Source organism: Dioscorea cayenensis, chromosome 8 (assembly GCF_009730915.1).
Source record: "Dioscorea cayenensis subsp. rotundata cultivar TDr96_F1 chromosome 8, TDr96_F1_v2_PseudoChromosome.rev07_lg8_w22 25.fasta, whole genome shotgun sequence".
NCBI classification, from domain to species: domain Eukaryota; kingdom Viridiplantae; phylum Streptophyta; class Magnoliopsida; order Dioscoreales; family Dioscoreaceae; genus Dioscorea; species Dioscorea cayenensis.
In genome coordinates, this window is record NC_052478.1 from 4,076,891 (window position 1) to 4,089,955 (window position 13,065).

The following is a 13,065-nucleotide window of genomic DNA, read 5'->3' on the forward strand; positions in this document are numbered from 1 at the left end:
GAGGCACTGGTTTCCTTGTTCTTTTTCAAAATATGTTCGCAAGATTTAATAGTGGAATGTGTTTGGCTGACTGCCTTTCTTCTTCTTCTTATTATTATTTTTTTGGGAACTTGTTTGTGCGGTTTCTTTTTAGTACTTATTACTGTTGGTGAATTTTTTTTTTTTTTCAGTATTACTTGCTGCCCCTGGATATCATGAATGTTTAGCCATGTGGCAAATGAATGTATTAATAAGCTATGATATAATGTTTTAACCGTACACAATGTGTTGTGCAGATTACTAAAAAGGTTGGATAAGATACCTTGAGTTAAAGATTCATGTTCGTATTTAATGACTTGGCCGATTTGGGACTATTAGTCACTCTATTAATTGAGGTCGTGATCAACTTCAAACTTTGCATGTATATCTAGTTTGAAGTGATCAACTTGGCCCCCATCAATGGCTTTGTTTGTTTGTTTGATGCTTTAATTTTGTCTGTGATTCATTAGCTGGTTCAGATATTCTTACGTAAAAATGATGGAAATGATGAAAGCGAGTTTGGATGGCCATTGCTTGATCGCATTCTAGCTGCAACAACTGCATCATTACATTACGGCAGATGTATCGGTTGGTTATTCTGGCTGGATAACTTAGTGCTTGGAAGAGGCATGTTGGTTAAGGAGGCCCAAAGTTCTCTATGAAATTGTTGCAAACTGCGGGTTTGTTTGTGCTTGCTAAAAAAATTTGGCAATGAAGTGTGGGACAAAACATTTTTGTCTTGCCATGTGGGTTAGAACTTTGTCTTCGTGCCGGCGAATGATGATATGAATCACCTTGCTGTCTTTGTGTGGTTGAAGTTGTAGCCGCTAGCTGTGTATACATCATCTCTGTGTGTGATGGTAATGGCAAGCTTGCCATGTCTTATCACTTGGTTATAGGTGCAGAGACTTCTTAATGTCTTGTCGCATGGTGATTGATGCTTTATTGACCGCACCTCTTGACCAGGTTTATCTCTCTGTTATGTAAATGGCCCAACCGCTGCGACCTTTACGTACCTGAGAGCCAATGCATTGGTTGATCTATGGTGATCGGTTGGAATCAGGTGATTCGCAGAACTTGAATCTGAGCCTTATTTTATTTTTGTTGCAAGTATTTTACTACTATTTTTTTCCAAAGGAGCCTTTCGGTTTTCTTGTTCTTTTTTCAAAAATATGTTCACTAAGATTTAACCGTACACAATGTGTTGTGCAGATTACTATAAAGTTTGGATAAGATACCTTGAGTTATAGATTCATATTCGTATTTAATGACTTGGCCGATTTGGGACCATTAGTCGCTCTATTAATTGAGGTCATGATCAACTTCAAACTTTGCATGCATATCTTGTTTGAAGTGATCAACTTGGCCCCCATCAATGTCTTTGTTTGTTTGTTTGTTTGTTTGAAGCTGTAATTTTCGCTGTGATTCATTAGCTGGTTCAGATATTCTTCGTATAATGATTTAAATGATGAAGCCATTTGGATGGCCCGATCTGCGATCTGCGATCTAGCGGCAACCATCTGCATCATTATATTACCTCGGATATATAGGTTGGTTATTACAGTGGATAACTTTGTCCTTGGAAGAGCATGTTGGTTAAAGAGGCCTAAACTATGATGCTGCCGTTCTTTGAAATAGTTGCAATCTGCGGGTTAGTTTGTGCTTGCTAAAAAAATTTGCTATGACGTGTGGGACAAAACAGTTTTGTTCTTTCCGTGTGGTTTATAACTTTTTCCTTCATGTCGGTGTTGGTTATATGAATCACCTTGTGATCTGTGTGGTTGAAGGTGTATGCGCTAGCCATGTATACATCATCTACGTGTGTGATGGTAATGGCAAGCTTGCTTTGGAATAGCCCGACTATCTTGCGAGCAACCTATGGAACTATTCCATTTGTGAGGGTGGTGAATTTGTGGAAGTTGAACCTTCATGACCAAACTAAAGGTGAATCGAGCCTTGTTTTAATGTTTCGATTGCACATGTGGTTCTATTTTGAATAGGTAATGCTGCTTTTTGGGTTTTTTCTGCTTTTTAAATCTCTTTCAAAAAAATGTTCCCTGGTTTACAGTCCCTATCTTTGCAGATGATGATTCGATTTGTTTTTGAAATTGTTGCCAAGTGTCTGGTCTACTTTGTTATTTTGCTGTTATTTGATATTTGGCTACTAATGTAGCACCGGCAATTGCTATGAAGGTATTAATTTGTGAGGCATTTTGCATGTCTAAGTAAAATGCAAGCAAAATTTCACTATGGTAAAGGTTTAAGCTGATAGTGTTAGGCGCCAAGGTTGTATATTCAAATATGTTTGCTAATCCAACACACTATCGATGGACACACTCAGCCAACTAGTCAGTTTCATGCAATCTGTTTGCTGTTCAGATTTAATATTAGATAAAAATGTTATTTGCTTACTAATGTTTTTGAAATGTTGGGCTGAATTTCCTAATAGTCCTAATTGGATTGTAGCTTGTATGGATATGTGTTGCCTGTTATATATGACTAGATTTTTTAAATGGCTATCCATGCAGTCTTTTAGTTAAAATTAATGATGAAGAGGTCTCGAGAGACTGCTTTTATGTAATTATTTATTGGTTTGTCGTCATTTTGGTACTAAGCCTGGTTTTCAACGAGAATAATGGTTATAGGTTATATGTAATTTTATGGGTTACTGACCGATAGCGGAGAATTGAGCAGTCTGATAGGAATGTGTTTACTAAAGGGTTACTTGTTTGTTTTGCTTTGATTTGTGGATTTTTTCCACATAATTATGCGTTTGTATACAATCATCTTTTAAATTTCATCTTGATTTTAAATAAATTTAGTAATGTTAATAAATAAAATCTGGAATGTGTATCACGATTTTATTTTGAATTTAGGTTGAAAATAATATACTTTAAAATTGATTTGACAGTGAAATTTATTATTATTATGGGTAGTTCATTTAATTTTTTTTTAATAGTAAGTAAGTTTTTGTAGAATTGGTTTGATTAATTATTTTTTTAGTTTTAAAATTTTTTTCCCCTAAGTTAAGAAGTACAAGAACGCTTCCCTTGGACTGGGAGGGCAGGGTGTCCCTATCTCTGTCGCTCTCTCTGTGGATCTTTTTAATTACAAGCACTTGTGAGTTTCCCTGTTTGCCGGTAGAAAATCTTTAAGGTATGTTTGCTGAAGAGATAACCTATTTAACGTATCTCTCCCCTTCGCAGCATACATGGCTATGTGCCTGCATTGTTTTCTCTCTTTACTTTCTAGAGACTGTGATGACTGTGCCCAGGGATTTAAGGTTATTTTCTGGGTGTCAATCAATTCATGGCGTTTTGTTTAAGGGTTTAGGATTTATGGGTTTTAAAGCTACATTCAAGCACTTATATTGCTGTCACATAATGATAGTTGTTGCTGGTCTCCTTCATGGCGGGGCATTTATTTGCACCCATCGGAGTTTGCATAGCAAAATTGCTGAAGTCGAAGCGTTATTCTGAACCTCTCTAGTTTATTGGCAATTTCTATCACAGTGATTTTGACAAAACATGTTCTATTGTGGTAGAAGTCTTCTTCTATGTGGCTTATTAACATGATGGAATTCTTGTTATTCTGGTCTTCTACAAGTTTTTTGGTTGTTTTCTGGGACATTAAGTTTTTATACCCAAACTGTATTTTATTCTTTAGAGCTAATTGAGCTTTCTTTGTGGGCAGCATGCAAATAAGCTATTGGTATTTAGGTAATCTGTTATGGATGTTGATCCTTCCATTCAAAGCCTTTTTGAATGCTAGGCATCCTTTGGCAAATTTGTCTGTGACATCTTATTTTATTAGATTACAATAACCACAACAAGGCCTTTGTTCTAACTTCTTGGTTACATTAGTTTTTTACTTCTACCTCATTATATCGAGAGCCAAAAGATCATTTCGACCAAGATTAGACATATCATTTTGTTCAGTTTTCTACTAAATGCTTTTGGGTTGATATCTTCTTATTCTACAACCCTTAATTTGAAGGGGCTCCGCTTTTTTTAATGAGAGCAGCTATCTTCCAATTGTCTGTCGATATGTCTCTTCCTTTTTAATTGTTTCTTTAACATTCTTATGTTATTAGATTTGTAATTGCCTTTGTTTTGTTTTTTATTATTATGTCACCTCAACCATGTAGTGAGAAGGAGTCGAACCATTGAGCTCTTGCATGGAAGACACAGGTCTTGTCTTGTTGCTCAGTTGTTGGGGTGGTGACTTCTTAATTGCTTTTTGTTTTTGCTTATTTATACATTGTCTGATTTCAGAACATTACGACTAACGGCTGACATAATAATTATGCTTGAGCCTCATCTGCCTTGAGTCAAGTGAGCCACCACTGCATACCCCTCGTCAGGTGAGCCACCATTGCATACCCCTCTCTCTCGTTTGTATTGTTGGGATAAATAAAATTCCATTAGTGTCTGGATGCTGTGATGAACACCCTGTGCTATGTATGCGTATGGCGGGGCAGGTAATTATGACCTGCAGCTATATGCTGCCAAGAGATTTCAGTATGTTGGTCTTCATCATCTTCTTTTTCTTCTTTTAGTTCTTGTTTTTATTCCTTCTTCATTATAATGACTAGCATATGGCTGAAGTTGAAGGATGGTTCTGAGCTTCCCAATTCCTTTTATATTGGCATCTTCTGATGGTCAGATTGTTTTTGGCTTGATGAACCTTGTTTTATAATTATTTAGCTGAGCTTGAGCTTTGATTTTTTTTTTCGGATGAGCCCCTTCGTGTCCACCCACCCACATTAGAGGCAATGAGGATGATGCAAATCACCCGATGGTGAGCGATGATTTACTGACCAAAACTCTTGACCCAGATGGCCTCTCTATGAAAGTGGCTTGTGATAGAAGAGAAGAGAATGAATGACTGAATGAATTCTCATTATTACTAAACAACAACCATTGTGGTTTACATATAGACTGAAACAATACAAATATCCATCATGTAGGTATACACATAAGTATATATAGCTAGAATACGTATAGGTATGCATACACATCTGCATATACATCTAACACCGCCTCAAACTCAATGCGGATCATATGTCTTGAGTTTGGATAACATGAATAGATGCTGATCATATGTCTGTGCCTTGGTAAAGAAATCAGCCACCTGGATCTCGGTAGGAAGATAGTGAAGTGACACAGTCTGAACACGAACATGAGAATGAGTGAAGTGGGCATTCACACCAGTGTGTTTGGTCAACTCATGCTTCACTGGATTTGTAGCAATCTGAATAGTGCTAGTACTGTCATAGTGAATAGGAATAAGAGTAGTAAGCGAGACACCAAAATCCTTCAAAATGGACTGAAGCCAAAAAACCTCCTTGACGGTAGAGGCCAAAGCACGAACCTCGACCTCGAGCACTAGACTTGGCTAGCGAGTATGGTGTTTCTTGGTCTTCGGACAAGGGAAAAAAACCAAGAAAAAAATACGAGTATCCGGTGGCGAAACCCGATCATCAGGAGAACTTGCCCAAGTAGCATCAAAATAAGCCTGTAGCTAAATAGTGGATTGGCGTGAGTAGAACAGACCACGTAAGATGGTGCCACGAAGATATTGCAACACTTGAAGAAGATGAGCATAATGAATAGAGGTGGGGGCCGCAACAAATTGACTGAGAATATAAACTACATAAGAGATGTCAGGACGGGTGTCGACGAAGTATACCAGACTTCCAACCAAATGTCAATACCAAGTAGGATTCGATAAGGGAATCCCATTAGAAAGCACGGTCGCAAAATGAACCTCATCGATGTAGCAGATGAAATGCAGTGTCATTGTGCAGAGCGAGCATGAATATCTAGAGTGTATGCTTTGCTAAGAGAGACGATAGCGATCAGGATGAGAGATCTCAATGCCTAGGAAGTACTGAAGCGGGCCAAGATTTGTCATCCAGAAAGTTTCACAGTTTCTGCATTACATAGTTAATGTGAGCAGAATCATCACCAATAAAAATCAAATCATCCACATACAGTAGAAGAATGGTCCGACGCGAGTAGAATGCATAAAGAGGCTGAGTTATGTGCGCTTGGGGTAAAATCTGCAATCTCGACCATTGTGCTAAAAGCGCTCAAACTAGGCTAGTGGAGCACGATGGAGATCATAAAAGCGCCACGACAAAGGCGACAAATAGACCTTGAGAAACACGAAGCCGGGAGAGAACTATGTAAACCTCCTCTTTCAAGTCCCCCATGAAGAAAACGCATTCCTCACATCAAGCTAATGAAGGACCCACCCACGAACAGCCGCAACAACAACTGAAGTGCACACAGTATGCATGTGGGCCCTTTGGTACAAAAAGTTTTCCTTATAGTTACGCCCATACTACGAGAAATTGCGAGCAACAAGGCGCGCTTTATAGCGCTCAATAAAACTCATCGAGGGATGGATTTTTCACCCGATAGATCCAATAGCTGGTAATGGGGGTAGTATGAGCGGGGAAGAGAAACAAGATCCCATGTGTGAGTGCGAGACAAAGCATCAAGTTCCTTAGCCATGGTGAGTACGCCACTTAGGTGATCAAACTACTTCTTTGTAGGTATCTGGCTCAAAGACATACATACTGGTGCTAGCAGGAGTATATTGAACAAGAGGATGTAAAGTGGAGCGATCATGTAAAGAGTAAGTGGAGGATGATATCTTAGGAGCCAGATCAATAGTGGGAGAGGCGTCAAAGAGGACCTGCCGCGCTGGAGAAAGTGTAGGATCCCGACGATGGTAAAAGAAACAAACAAGTGGGTGAGTAGGTGGGAACAAAGAAAAAGGGAAGATACTGCGGTGGACTCAACAGATAAGGGGGAAGGATGATCAAGAGAGGAGTTAGTGAGAAACTCTAGGGAGTGCGAAGTGGAGAAGAGGAAGACACATGAGAAGTGTTCTCAGAGAGTGAATAGGGAGAAAGAAAGATAGAGGAATCGAAGGAGAGGGAGATGTGGAAGAAGGATAAGCATAAAAAGGGGTAGACTCATCAAACGTGGAATCACAGGCTATACGTATATGATGAGTGACAGGATCGTAGCAACAATAGCCTTTATGTTCAAGACTATTCCCTAAAAACACAAGAAAAAAATACTAAGCAATGAGCTTTTGTTCCTCCCTTGATAAGAGTAAAACAAAGCAGCGACAACCAAAAACACTGGGATGATCATAATGGGGAGGTGTTCCATGAAGACTCTTCTAGACTGCGACCATGAAGTTGGGATGAGGTAGAAGGTTAATTAAGTAAACAACAATGCTAACTGCATCACTCCAAAAATAAGGAGGGAGAAAGGCACCAAGAAGAAGAGCACGAGTCGTCTCTAAGATATGACGATGCTTGCGTTTGCTGACCCCATTCTGAGGATGAGCCCCAGCACAGGACAACCGAGGAAAAGTGCCTTCAGAAGACAAAAAGGCACGAAATGCTTAAGAAATGATACTCACTGCCAGAGTCAGACCCAAAAGTCTTGATTGAGGCAACGAATCGAGTGTGAATCATAGTGACAAAAGATCAATAGATGGACAATAACTTACTACGATGATGCATAAAATAAATCTAGGTTTGGACCATGCTTGATTGTCCGAATTTAAATTCAAGCCGGGTCCGGACAAAGAAATTCGAACAGCTGGGCTTTTGTACTTCTAAAATTTTAAAAGCCCAAAATTATAAGCCAGTTGTTTTAATCCCAATTTTTCAAAAACTTCAAACTTATATGGGTTTTTTTTATTAAGACTTGGAATTTTGTATGACTTGATTTAGCTTTTTATATAATGTGAATTAAATTATTTTTTATAGTTTAATATTTGAGTGAAGTTAAATGTAGTTTATAGGATTTGAACAAAATTTGAACATCCGGATAATCCGGTTTTAAAAGAAACTGGGTATGGGCAGTAGTAGTTATCCAGACACGGTTTTGTCCGGAGTCAGATTTTTGCCACCCCTTGTGATATGTGGTGGTTGGGAATGATAAAGATGAGTAGTATCAGAAGTCATATGAAGAGAAGCGCCAAAATTAAGAGGCTGGAGAGGACAGGAACTTCTTGAAGCAGAAAGAGGAACCTGAGCTGAACGTACATGTCCTGTAGAGTCAACCTGGCGAGACTGCTGGAACTGTCGGAACATCGCTAATAGCTGCTGATCTACAACAGACAATGTAGTAGGAGATGAAGTAGGGGAGTCCTGAGAAGAGTGTGGCAATGGGAGCAGAGGTGGAGTAGATGGAGAAGCACCTTGGGGAGTACTGGATTTCCACCCAGTACTCCCCATGGTTTTGGAAAGGCTCTCTAAATACAGACTTTGTCATGTAGGGTTTGGAAAAAGTGTTAAAGTAAGGATTCTTAGAGAACAAAGATGAAGATGGAAGTGACGAATGCTGGTGCTAGTTGGGCTGTTGGTGGTGTCGCACGGGAGTCTAGGGCGGGACGATGCAACTACTGGTGGGCTGGGCGGACGGTGAACGGATGCAGTGGCCAGTGGGCTGGCCGAGGCTTAGACGGATAAATGATCTGCTAGCAAGGGTGAATGGCTAGATCGTTGGCGGTGGATGATTTGTAGGCGAGATGCAGTAGCGGGGGTTGGATCGTCGGCACTGGAGGATCTGCGGGCGAGGATCGGATGGTCGGATCTTGTCAGCGATGAAGCTTAGACGAGGATGAGGATATTCGTCGGGCGAGGTTGGCTCGCTAATTATAATATTCGAATGACATTTTTTTTTGTGAAGAAAAGATATCGTTTATAGAAGAGAATGAATGAAAGTTTGGCCATGTTGCCAACAAACATGTGAACAAGCTTTGATATAATGTTAGGACGATTCATATCAGGTTGGTCTGATTCCTCCCAAAAGTTTAAGCTTAGAAGACGTTTTCAAGTATTAAACAAACCTATATATATATTTTTAAAAAACGTTACTTATTTTAAAAATAGTTCAGATTTAAAAATTAATAGAATACTTACAGAAAGATTAAATTATGTTATAGTTTTTAAATTAAAAAGATTTCTTACCATAACAAGGTTTTTAAGATAACAAATTAATTTGACATTAAAATTTTTAAAAAAAAGCATTATCTTTTAATTAATCTTTGAATTTGTTTTTGGATAACAAATTTAAAGATTAATTAAATAATCACTAATTTAATGAACTTTTATAATAATTAAAATAGTTGATCACATACATTATAATAAAGAATTTAAAAGTAAAAGAGAAAAACGTCAAGAAAGATGAAGAGATGGTGTAAAATACCTTTGTTGAGGATGTTGGAATAAAACAACAAAATTTCTCATTCCTCGTATGTTTCTTACTCTTTTTATTCTGCCTTATGCTTTGATTTTTTTTTTATAATTTGGGTATTTGTATCGTCAGGCTCTTCCTTTCCTACAAAGATTGGTTTTCTTTTTCTTTTATTTTTTTTAAATTCAAAACTCATCTTAACTAGGAATCGTTGATCTTCCCGATTCATATTGATTCGGCCGATTCAGGACAGTTTCAAACGATTCATTCAGGATTCTAGATCAAATTCGATTCTTTTATAAAATTTAAACCGTTACGGATGAAAAACGATATGAATCGTACGATTCGTATTGAGAATCGTGCGATTCTAACTACACTGGTATTTACTCTAATAATGTGAGGTATTTGCGAACTTAGCATGTTCTCGGTTCAGACATTCTTTCTAAAGTTACATAATTGATAAAGTAGCTTTGATGGCCTGCTGCTAATGTGCAATTTACTAGCAACCACTGTGTCATTACATGATAGTGTTTATATCTGCGTTGTATTTTGGCTGGATGATTTAGTGATGCAATTTGGAGCCTATTGAAATTGTGCTGCAGGTCATTGAGCTTCCTACTGTTAGTATTTAATAGTGACCATGTGCCCGAGTCTTTGAGTGCGAGCATCTTGGCGATGGTATCCTGGTGCTTGATGCCTTCTTGCTTTTTAAGTACTTGCAAGCTCTTGTCCTAACCATTTATAATGCTCGCAGGGATTGTTTCAAACAGCTCATTTTGGTTTGCTTTGGATTTGCAATCTTGAATTCGGCTAGAAAGTGTGGATAGTGAAGAGTTTTGTTCTTTCCAAGCGGGTAAGAACTTTGCCTTCACTCGGCCAATGATGAAGCGATTCACCTTTACATGTAGGGGGTGTTTGTTTGACGGGATTTGGAAATCAAAGTATTTGAAAATCCTTGGATTTGTGAAATTCTTTGTTTGTTTCAAAGGATTTCAATCTCCTTTGTATTTTCAAATACAAAAGTCGTGGATTATGGAATTCGGCCATTTTGGCCGAATTCCATAATCCCATCAAGTATATCCCTCACACGATTTGCACATGAGAGATTAACGTGTAAACATATATTAATTAATAATAATATTAATTACACAATAATTATATTTTATAAAATATTAAATATAATATAATTACAATATTATTAATATTAGTATTGATATATTATATTATATCATATCAATTATTTTAATAAATAATTCATATATTATATTTTATTATAATAAATTAAGTATAATATTAATTACATTATAATTATATTTTATAAAATATTAAATATAATATAATTATAGTATAATTAATGTCAGTAATATAGTATATAATTGATATTTATATTATTTTAATTATTTTAATAAATAATTAATATATTATATTTTATTATAATAAATTAAGTATATATTAATTATATTAATTACACTATTAAATAAAATTTAACATTAGTAATGTAATATATAATTAATAAATTATATTATTTAATAAAATCCAAATTTACCAATCTCTCCAACCAAACACAAAATTATGTGATCCAGCATTATAAATACATCCAACCAAACACTGGATTTGATTTTCTTGAATTTTCAAATACAAAGATTTGTAAATACAAATTCACTGGATTTTCAACTATTTCCAACCAAACGCCCCCGTAATCTTTGCGAGATTCATGGTGTATCATGTATGATGGTATTCTAGGAATGTAGCAAACCATTTTTTTGTGATGGTACTTGCCAGTTAGCTTGCATCGACAGCTACTAAGATATTCTGTTTTAGAGAGCTGGTGAATTTGCTGAGCTATGGTATTTGGTTGGACTTAAATGACCAACTGAAGTTGAATCTGAGCCTTGCTTTAATGTTGTCATTCCCACATAAGTTCTTTCGGAAAATTTGCCTCTTCTATTCTTCAATGTTTAAATTTGCTTTGGATAATGTTTTTGGTATCTGTTTCCCTTTCGCTGCATGCTTCTATTAGTTCTTTAAAAAGGTCCTATTATCTTCTTCTATTATATTTCTTTCTATCTATCAAATTAATAGTTCCATAATTCCTGTAATATTTCTTTTAATTATTTGTTTATTTAACCTGGGTATGCCATGAAGTAATAAAAATGACCAATGTTGATGATTTCATATGTGTATATTATTAAATAACCGATGTAACATTGATAGTTTTTCTAATAATGCACAAGTTTGTCTCCATGCCTGAGTTCTAATTCTTTGGTAACAGATAATGAGGGTGTCGTTAGGGATAGGAATGTGGGCCTTATTGGGCATGTATGTTGCATTTGATGTTATTTTTTTGTTAAAACACTTTGGGATGCTAGCTTGTAAGCTAATCTACTGTGCTCTCTGAGTTGAGAAGTGCTGGGGCATTTGTTTTTCCCCACTTGCAATGGGGAGCGTGGCAAAGCTTCCTTTAAATTTCTTTGTCCATGAGATCATGGGAAAGGGTAGTGCGATGTGCAAAGCAATGAAAGGATATTGATGAAAATACAACCTTTTAGGCAATATCAAAGATATGTTAAAGTCATACCTTTTACCGATAGAGAAGCTATGAAATTGGCCTCTAAATAAAAATAGCATTGGAGTCTAGTAATGGCATTTGAGCTGAAAATTCCTACTTCAACTCTTTCTTGTTGTTATTTAATCCATAGTATTTATTGTGTTGGACTAGTGACAGAGTGTTAAACTCTAGGACTGCAAGTTAACTTAAACACCGATCGCAATTGAAGGGGGATGTTGTGAGCTTGGTGGAATCTGGCGCTAATGAAGAGATGGTTGTTTGGTTTTGATAAAAATTTATATCAGAAAGATCACTCCACTCACATACTTTTGTTATGTGTTGCATCTTGTTATTTTTTCAGCTAAACCTTCTGACCGGGTAATTTCTGTAGTTTAAAATGTCAGAGTGTTTCGATTTTGAAGGATTTTTGCAAGTCTTTTTTTTTTTTAAAGCTTAATCTCCCTTCAGTGATAGTAGGTTATTTTAATTCTATATTTTGTTCCAATGAACTTCATGAGGAGGGTGGTTTCACTCATTGTTCTAATAAATCGAGACTGTTTAATGAATTTTTTCAAAGAATTGTTTGTTTGATTTGAGTTTTTTGGGCCCGAGCTTCACATTGTGTAATGGTAAAGGAGGATTGGCCAGACTTCAGGCGAGGCTTGATAGATTTTAGCTAATTGTAATTGGATTGCCAATTTTTATTCGTACTATAATCAGCATCTTTCTAGTATCTATTATGATAAGGCCCGTGTTTTTTAAAGCCCTGTTTAAAATTCGTTGTAGATTTTAGTTAGAAGGCAATGCTTGGAATGTCAAGTTGGGGTGAACCGCGTTTGTGCTTTAAATCATATTATTTATCACACCCGTAAATTATTTAATTATTTGGAGATTTAAGGGTATGTCTTCCCTAGATAGAGATTTTCAAGACATTGAGGCTCTTATTTCTAGTTTAGAGACCTCAGAAGTCTGTGGTAATCTTACTTCTTTAGATGCTTGTTCTCTTAGATCTTGTTACAAAAGGCACTCTACTTTGCTGATGGAAAGTTCTGTCCGTTGGCTCTATTGAGCTAAGCTTTTGTGGTTTAAAAATGGAGATTTTGTTATGGTTTTTTTCATAATATTGCAAATGTTCGAATTCATAGGATTAGATTTTCTGCCATTTTGGTTCTCTCAGGTATCGTTTATTCGGACTTTAATGATATTGTTTTATTCAGACAGGACTAAAAGTGGTTACCTTTTGTGTATTGTTTTAATTCAACTCTTAAA